Raw genomic sequence first — 10,491 nt, 5'->3', positions numbered from 1 at the left:
AACTAAAATTCATCTAATCGTGAAGGAGTTTCCCGTGCATCTTCAAGGCTAAACAACTAATAATCAACAAAATTGACCATCGATATAAATGTGCATTATAATTAACAAACAAAGCCGGTTAAAAAAAGAACATTAAAAAATTTACTATGCTTTCCCCAACAAAGGTGAGCAAAGACCGCTACTGAGGTGTAGTGAAGTTAATGTTTAAAGATTTAAATAAATGTAACAAGAACACAGTCAGTAGGAGGCGTAGCTCCTTTTGACACCTAGTAGTATCGGACACCCATTAGGTAATATGTAGTAACAACTTTTGCATATATGCTTACAAAAAGAAACATTTTACATACGAGAACCAAAGATCTATAACGTTATTTATGATTACGTTTGACAAACAAGTGTAAACCTAATTCTTATAGAATTATTTCGTGAAAAGTCCCCAATTAGACCATTCGAAGCCCCAAATAGGCCCCTAAAGGCTAGGTTGTACCTCATGATGATTTTTTTATATTTTCTCCTAACACTTTCAAATGGATTGAAATTATATATTTAACTTTTAAGTTTACTTAAGAAGGCTAACTATTATTTGGATCAATTGAAAATCTGCGCCAATTGGTTGCTAAGATATTTGAAGTGAAATATTATTGTATCTTCCATGTTATTATTATTGAGAGTAATCAAATATATAGATGGCAAGCTTATAGTACATTATCATAAAATGAAGCGAATGACTTTATTTATAGTAGGCGTTTTATCATTAACAAAAAATAATTTCTTGTGTGCTACTCGTAGCAGCGAACTTAGGTACTCAAAACCGTTAAGCCAATTTTTATCTGTATGGACTTTCTTGAACAATGAACAATTAATAAAGCGACTGAAATATCGCTTAATCTACCGGTTTGCTGTGATAATAAAAAAAAACATGAAATTCACAAATGAGTAGCATATATTTTTATATTTTTTTAAAGACGCATTTACGTAATAACTAAGCAATTCTTGTAAATTGTTGTACTATTGGAAATCATTGAATTATTAAAACCTCTTAAAAATAATTTACAAATGAAACCTAAAGCCTGGTTTACACGGGTCGAGTACAGCGGGCGAGTCAGTGTACGAGTTGCCACTCGCTCTCGAACTCGCTTGGTGTAGACACGCAGGCGAGTCGAGCAACGGGCGAGTTGGCAAAAAGAGGACAGTTGTGAGCGAGTCGAGTGATTTAGTTGAAAACCGAGTTGCTCGGCCCAGTTCTGTACCCCCACCACCACGATTTGCCGCGAAACGTCCAACGTCCGTTCCCAGTTTTGAGAATATACTGAGTTGGAGATATTGTTGTTAAACGCTTTACAGCAAATTATTGTAATTAATTTTAATTAGTTAGTAAGTCAATAGAAAGTTTTATCCGTGTAGACTCGCAAAATGGTAGCCTAGATTTGTAATTGGTTATGAAAGTTTGATTTTTTATTAGGTTAGTACTGGACTTGCCGTTATTTGATCCAACAGTGATCCTACGTCCTGATTTAACAGTTGATTGTTGTATTATTATTTCATAGATTTTCCTTAGTTTACATTTTGCTATATTTGTATTGAATTTTAAACCAAATCTTTTCTAATTACAGTAGAACCTCTTTAATCCGAACTAATTGGGACTGGGGGTAGTTCGGTTTATTGAATAGTTCGGATTACAGAACATATTGTTGTTTTTAGATAACAAAGCTAGGGAAAAGTGAAAAGTGCTTTTTAAAGTAGAATACAGAATTTATATAATACAGTATTAAACATAAGGAATAAACAGTAGGCCTACTATACATTACAATTGAAATAACTATGGTGCGTATATAAATAAATACAGTATACATACAATAAAGAACTACTGTACTGTGTATAGAGTACAGCAATGAGGCGTTCGGATTAGTGGACGTTCGGATTACAGGGGGTTCGGATTAAAGAGGTTCTACTGTATAACAAAAAATGAAGGGGACTGAAGAAGAGACAATGAAGTTTGTAGGTTTGTACCTAGAAAATGAATGTTTGTGGAACATGAGAATCCCAAGCTATAAAAATAAGTCTTTGAGGCAAAAGGCTCTTGAATCATTAGTGGGAGACATGAAGAAAGAAGGATTTGGACTAGCCGAAGCCAAGCAAAAAATCAAAACCTAAGATCGACCTACAACGCAAGAGTTGCTTAAGATAAAAAAGTCCAAGAAGTCTGGATCGGGATTAATTGATGTATATGTCCCAACACTGAAATGGTTTTTCGACTTTCGACATAATTATGAAGTCCTACAAAGTAAAAGGCGATACTATTGCAAACATAGTAAGTATATTTGGTAATTATTCCGACGTCGTGACTAGTAGCAAAAGTGATTTTTTTTTTGTACAAAACGACCTAAATTTTACCCAAAATCCGAAAATGGCATTTTTATTTTTCGGAAAAGACCGGAAATCACCCAAAAAACGGAAAAAATCTTTTTACTCAAATATGTCGTGATTGGATTAGGGTTAACACTAAACTAACTCATCCTCATAGTAACCTAGTCTATCATAACCAAACTAAACCTAACCTAACCGAACCTACCCAAACTTAAAATAACCTACCCGATCTCAACCTAACCTAACTTACCAAACCTAACCAAAACTAACCCAACCTAACCGATTATTCCCTTTTTCCGTTCTATATCCAGTGTTTTTTCGGATCTCTTAATGTTTTGAATATTCTTAATCTACACAATTTTCCCGTAATTTTGAGTACCTTCACCATTTTTCCGTTTTTTGGTATTTTTTGACCTTTCCGAAAAACAAAAACGTTATTTTCGGATTCAGAGTAAAATTTAGGTCATTATGGGAAAAATCTAACTTTTGCGACTAGTCACGGACGTCGTAATATTTACCTTCATTTTTTTTATACAAACAACAACAAATAATTAAAACAATAGGCTCTAAAAATATACATTTATTACATTACGGCTAAATTTTGTTACAATTGCCTTGTAATTAAACACAATTTCTTACAAGTACTCTACAAAGTTCTTGTGTTGATGCTACAAAATCAAAGACATGCATTCAAATTAAAACAATAGGCTATAAAAATATACATTTTTTATATTACATGCATTCAAATTAAAACAATAGGCTATAAAAATATACATTTTTTTACATTACATGCATTCAAATTAAAACAATAGGCTATAAAAATATACATTTTTTACGTTACATGCATTCAAATTAAAACAATAGGCTATAAAAATATACATTTTTTACATTACGGCTAAATTTTGTTACAATTGCCTTGTAGGCCTAATTAAACACAATTTCTTACTGGTACTCTACAAACTTCTTGTGTTGATGCTACAAAATCAAAGACATGCATTCAAATTAAAACAATAGGCTATAAAAATATACATTTTTTACATTAAATGCATTCAAATTAAAACAATAGGCCATAAAAATATACATTTTTTACATTACATGCATTCAAATTAAAACAATAGGCTATAAAAATATACATTTTTTACATTACGGCTAAATTTTGTTACAAATGCCTTGTAATTAAACACAATTTCTTACAAGTACTCTACAAAGTTCTTGTCTTGATGTTACAAAATCAAAGACATGCATTTAGTTATACTATGTTTAGTGCATTGGTAGGCTGTCTAAACGAACTTGTCTTGCCATGGTACAGCCCCTTCATTGTGACAAATTCCTTAAGCTTATTTCTAATTTTCTTTGCTAATTTTGTGGTTTTGCCTTCCACCGAATTTCTCTACATCCCTCAACTGCCGTATTTCTGCCCTCCAGCGGCCAGGAATGATTGTACCACTGTCAGTGTCTTCTTCATCTACAGACCCTCGTGGCAAATACAAGTCTGGTGATGTCTTTCTTAACCAGTTGTGCAAGGAGCACGCTGCACTCACGAGTTTTGTAACTGTTGATACTTTGCAAAGTAGTTTTCCATCAAACACACGGAAACGACTAACTAGTATTCCAAATCCATTTTCAACTATACGCCTTGCTCTACTCAGTCTGTAATTGAATATCCTTTCATCTTCTGCCAATTGTCCTTGATATGGTTTCATCAAGTACGGTTTGAGTGGGAATGCGTCATCAGCTACTAAAAAAAAATCCATCTGGTAGCATTCCCTCTTCCAAACGAACCCATATTGGGCTTTTTTGAAATACACCACCATCACTCTCTGACCCTTTGTGGCCTACTTCAAAGTACGAAAAACAGTAATCATGGTCAACGATTGCCATTAATACTACACTATAAGTTCCCTTATAGTTGAAATATTCACTTCCACTATTTGGTGGTGCTTCAATCAATACATGCTTTGCATCAAGGGCGCCACAACAATTTGGGAAGTTCCATAAATCATTGAAGCCGTTAGCCATTACTTTCCATTCTTGATGTGATTGTGGTATCTGTAAAATGAATAATTAATGTTAGTTACACAGTTACAAGTTATTCCTCTACATAAGTTTTACTTTTCAGGCAGATGAAGAATTTGATGATGAGGCTACAGGGCAGGCTATGACGGTAAATGATGATGATGATGTTGTTATGTCTGAGTCAATTTTGTGTTCAGACAACACAAACATCGAAACAGAATCGCATCCACATGTCCCGATCCCGGCATCGGCAAAGCCATCTCTACCAATTTCAGGCTTAACTAACAATACGCGGTCAAAAACCAAAAGAAAGTTTCAAGAAATTTCAAATGCTGTGAAAGACTTAAAAGCCATGAGTGTTCATTTGAACCCCCCAGCAGAGCAAGATATTTCAGACCATGAGATTTTTGGAAAGCACGTCGCAAAGTGTTTGGAAGCATTAGGTCCACTCCATGCTACACTAACCCAACAAGAAATTCAAAACATACTGACAAACTACAAAGTGAAAATGTTGCTGGAAAACGAAAATAACACAGAAATGTTGAAACAAGTCGACAATGAGATAGAAGAATATATTGTTATTGAAGAGAATAGCATCAGTGATATACAATCAGATAAAAGCCTACCTACAGCAGACCAGTAGACTAAGTTGCATATTTTTTGTGTGTCCGATAAAATAAACTCAATCGCTTTTGTTATGTTTGTTACTAATTCAAAATAGCATTTCTATGTTTGTTACTACCTTTCAAAGTAGTTTTTTTTTATGTTTGTTGTTACTACTTTTCAAAATATTTTTATGTTTGTTACTACCTTTCAAAATATTTTTATGTTTGTTACTACCTCTCAAAATATTTTATGTTTGTTACTACCTTTCAAAATATTTTTATGTTACTACCTTTCAAAATATTTTTATGTTTGTTACTACCTTTCAAAATATTTTTATGTTTGTTACTACCTCTCAAAATATTTTATATTTGTTACTACCTTTCAAAATATTTTTATGTTTGTTATGTACTACCTTTCAAAATATTTTAAAGTTTGTTACTATTGTTCACAATAGCAATTTTATGTGTGTTACTACCTTTCACAATGTATTTCTTAAATAAAAATATAATTTATTAACTTAAAAAGATAAATCTATTTTTTGTAAACCCAATAACTCGAGTAATTTTGGTCCAATTATCATGATTTTCAAATAGTTTCTAAGATGCCAATGATTCATAATTCTTAATTGGAGACCAATAATGAAATATGCTTACCTTGATGTATTCAGAGAGAACATTTGTTATTGCATCGCAAACTTCAGGTACAAAATGTGTTATTGCTGATCTTGATACTCTGAAGAGATGTTGAAGGGATCTAAAACTATTGCCTGTGGCCAAAAAGTTGAGAGTAACTTCTAACTTGATCCGGGGAGGTATAGCATCCCTCATAACAGTATCTTGCTTTGTTATTAGAGGAGATACCATGTTTAAGAGTGACTCAAACAATTCGGGAGACATTCTCAACAAAGACCTGTACTCTTTCGCATCTTCTACCGCAAGTTCGCGTAACAAAAGAGAGGACGCCCCACGGGTATCTCTTCTAAGTAACCAATCTTTTACCCAAATTCTTGGTTCCTTGTTTATCTCCTCTTCCAAAACATTGTCAATCTCTTCTAATACGACGTCAAATACTTTTTTAAAACACTTTCTAAATTCAGAAATGAACTCTTGACGTGCCATTTAAACTGAAACAACAATTAACCATTGAGATATTCACTTCTCTATGCCTACTGTCCGTCCGAAATAGCGATGCGTGTAGACAGTCTAGTCAAGTACTGTGCGAGTCGAACAAATCAACAACTGGGCCTAGTAACTGGGCCCAATAACTCGTCTGACATACTCGACCCGTGTAAACCAGGCTTAAGTGACATTGCAATTATAAATGTGTATTTTTTCAAGTAGGGGGAGCGTTTCTTTATATCTGAGAAGCAATATTCTTGAAATAATTAATGATGTCTTAAACAAAATCAAGGAATGTCACCTTATACAGGGTGTTCCGTAAGTAAACACCCAAACTCCGGGAAATGGTTCAATAAGTTTTAAAGAGGAAATCAAGGCAGATTTTTTTAAATTGATTCGTTAACCATATATATTTGCAATTTAACATATTTTACCTTCACATTCTTATCTTTGGATTGTTCCATTTGATCTTTATAAAACTTGGTATGTATGTTCCAGTAAAAGAAACCTATGTTGGGAGATAAATTAACATGGTCTATTTCAAAACATCATTAAATTTAAATGTAAATTTAAATTGTATTATTTAAATTACAATAGGAAATGGTTAATTTTATGAAGAAGTTTCAAGGAAACTATAATTTAGCATTGCAATTTCCTATAAAACGACACAAAGTTCAAAAAACGAACACTGGATAACGAAGCGATTATGAAACATGTCCCGCGTGCTATTCTAGATTTTCTCTCTTGTTTGAGCCATAGAACCATTTCCCGGAGTTTTGGCTGTTTACTTACAGCACACCCTGTAAATACAATAGACCAAGTGGCATAATGTCTGAGACAATAAACTACTAGTCAAGTTCTCTGTCTTGGGTGTCTGTTGGTGTCCTTAAGACACTTTTCCAAAATAATATTTTATATTTGAACGAAGAAGGAATAGTTCATGTATTTAGTAATCATGGCACATATACTTTATAACAACCCCTTAATTTAGTTTCACACATGAAGGCATTTTATTTGAAACATTCGTTTTTAGGCATTATGGGAGCTGGTGGTCTTTTACTTTATGAATTAACCCCTGTAAAGGGTCTATTGTATTGTAATTAAAATAGCAATACGATACAACAGTTCTAGCTAACTCAGAATTTGGGGTCACTCTGATTGACAATAATTTCAATTACATTTTCTGCAAAAATTTAACGATTAAATAATGTCTCCACATAAAGTAGATTTCCAGGGTTGGGTAAAAGTATGGATGAATTATAAAAAAAAAATAATAATATTGGTTTTAAGACATACCTTTTTGGCGGAACTATTTATAGCACGTTCTTAAATTTAAGAAAGAACGAAATATTGCAAAATTTTAGAATTTTATTTTGATATTGAACAAAGACAATGTTTTTCTATTTCAGGCGAATGCATCGAAACGCTTCCATTAATGATGTGATAATTTCTGTGGTTTGTACATAGTATGATTGTACGTACAGTTGGAGTTGGACTAAGGTCAGATCCGGATCGTCGGATTCCAATCCAGATCCAAATATCCGGTCAGTCCATCATCCGTATCTGGATCTGCCGACAACTGCGGAAGCTTTGACAATTAATCTGTCAATCAAAATCCAATTTCGAGCTACCCGGTCCAGACTGTCTCTGAAAGCCAACCCCAGCCCCTACTACATCGTACATGCCATGCTTTCATTTTCGATCTACATACGTTAAAATAAATTGCAAGTTAATGAACGAATCCACAAAATACGATTTTAGACATTCAGTATCTTTCCTCTTAATATTCGAACAGGGAGTAATATTTTAGAACACTTTTGACAACTGTGTTTCCTGAAAGTGTGAAATTTAGCAAAATTCAATATTGCATTTTTTGCTTCTATAATTTGCTTCTCCTCTAAATAAAGTGATTATTTTAATCGATAAATAAAAACAATCAATTGTGTTCAGTATTCTGACCTATGTTTCAGGATGAACTCTGATTGGTCCATAACTCCACGAGCCGCCGAATGGAGAAGAAGCAGTGACTTTTACCTACATTAATCACGGGGTTGACGTACAGCATGTCCGCAACGCGTTTTCTCTCTTTCTCTCTCCCTTTTCTATCTCACTGTTATTTATCTCTCATACATTTCCTTCCTCTGTGTCGTAATAATTGTGACTTCGTTACAACAGTAACATAATCTATACTTCGCTACTAAACACTGAACCAACCCCTATCTATTGTATGTATACAATAGATATAGGACAGTGTATATTTTTTCACATTCCTATATGTCTTTGATTTGATTTGAAAGAGCAAACATCTAAATTCAAGTTCAAAGATGCAATGGGGCCAAAGTTTAAAATTTATAAGAACTGTCATGCCGAAAGAGGCTTTGCATATTTTAAATATATATATTGAGTAAATCTTTATCTGTGAAACACATAACAAGTAATCTTTGTATAGCACCCTGTTAGTCTTTCCTTATCATAATTCGCGGGAAGTTCACAATTTATTTCAATGATCTCTAAATAAAAGCATAATTACTACCAACTACTACAGTACTAGAGGTGAAAATAATAAAAGTAATTGTGCAAACAAGTTGAGCAAAGTAAGGAATCTTTTAAATGTATGTTTCACCACTATTTTAGGTTTTCCAAGTAGTAGCTTAAAAACTTTAAGATTGTTTCGATCAATTAACCAACAATATAATTCTAGACTTATAGTATTAATGTGTAAGGAATCAAACGCATAATAAAGTTCATCCAAGGTATGAACAAAAGAACCATGGGTGTTAGCTTTCATGGGTTTCCATGGTGGTTTTTATTTTAGCCGCCATGGGAAAGTGCCTCGGGGGACAGCATGTTGTCCGAGAATGTTTTCTGTGCTAAAAACGAATGATAACTTGGCAGTTGAAAAGTATGTCATAGAGGGGTTGTTTGTGGTGAATATGGTACAAGTCTTGATATGATAGAGTCCCAATTTGGGTTTAGTGCTTTAATGAATGAAATTTGCTAAGTCATTACTGTTAAACTGTCTTTAATTTAATAAGTATAGCAATCAAGTTAAAATCTTGGGAGTTAGGGGGGGGGTTAACAACAATTATTTAGCTATTCTTAGGCCGATAAGGGAGGGGGGTTAACATCATCGGTAGGAAGAATGGTCCCCTTGTGATCAAAACATGAAAAAATAATGGTACACTTATTTAAAACGTAATGTTATTGCTACATGTTCCGTTTCCGCAAAAATAAAAATAAAAAATAAATAGAAAAAGAAAGTAAAATTTCAAGTATAAACCTGAATTTTAGAGTAAAGGAGTGTACATTGAAGAAAATCTAGAATTTCAAAGTGCTAGATATTTTAAAATTAGTGACTCGTTTTAGCTCGTTCAAAATAAAGCCCAATGTGTCCCTCCGTTCTTTTGGCCAGACCCATGGTGCAGCCGCAACAGACGTTTTAAAAATCCCCTGCATTATAAATTTTCAAAATCCGACATAACCTTTTTTGGGAGGGGGGTTAAAAACTCAAAATGTCACATTTTGGATTTTTATAGTGGTTTGGGACCAAGATCCGTCATCGTGTCAAATTTCTTCCTCCTAGCCCACCGAAAAGTATTCTTTTTCTCCATAATAATTGACGTTTTGGTCCAAAAAGTGTTAAAACCCGACTTTTTTATATTCCACCATTTAAAATTTTTTTAGGGGGTTAAAATTTAAAATATCACTTTTAAGACTTTTCTTCTAATGTTGGGAGCGTTAAAGGACATATATGTCATATGACATATATAAGGTATATGTCCGAAAAGTAGTTTAAAAAATTATAAACACGTACAAAATCAGAGAAATTTAAAATATTTTGGAACCAGGGCATTTTTTGGAGGTGAAGGGGTAAGATTTTTTTTTTAAACTGGAATGTCTTGTAAAAAATGTAATTCCTGACTATGAAAATGCTTTCAAATCTTTGCTAGCTCTTTATAAGTTATAGCGTTTTTAAGTTATAGCCGTGTTAAAGAAACCCCGTTTTTGAAGTTTTTTAAAATCCTCCATTTTGAATTTTTTGGAGGGGTTGAAATACGGAAATGTTACTTTTGGCAATTTTCCTGGGGGTTTGTGACCGAGACCTATAACTATCGAAAATTTCAGATCTCTAGCTAAACTAGGTTAGCTTTTTCTATAAGTGGGTAAATATTTGTATACCTGATCAGTGAGTGAGTGAGATAGATGGATTAAAATCCGCATCAAGTCAGATGACCAATTCAGTAGCGTATAATAGATTTCAAAAGCTCGCTATACAAACAATCTGATTTACATTTGTTGGTTTCGTATGAAGATAAAGTATATACATATATTAAAGTATATGCATAAAGTATATGCATTAAATTACAGTACATACGTCTAGTCT

This window comes from Macrosteles quadrilineatus, unplaced genomic scaffold (assembly GCF_028750875.1).
Source record: "Macrosteles quadrilineatus isolate MER2022 unplaced genomic scaffold, UCM_ALF_1.0 Scaffold_7__1_contigs__length_78375512, whole genome shotgun sequence".
In the NCBI taxonomy this organism is placed as follows: Eukaryota; Metazoa; Arthropoda; class Insecta; order Hemiptera; family Cicadellidae; genus Macrosteles; species Macrosteles quadrilineatus.
This window is presented reverse-complemented; position numbering follows the sequence as displayed.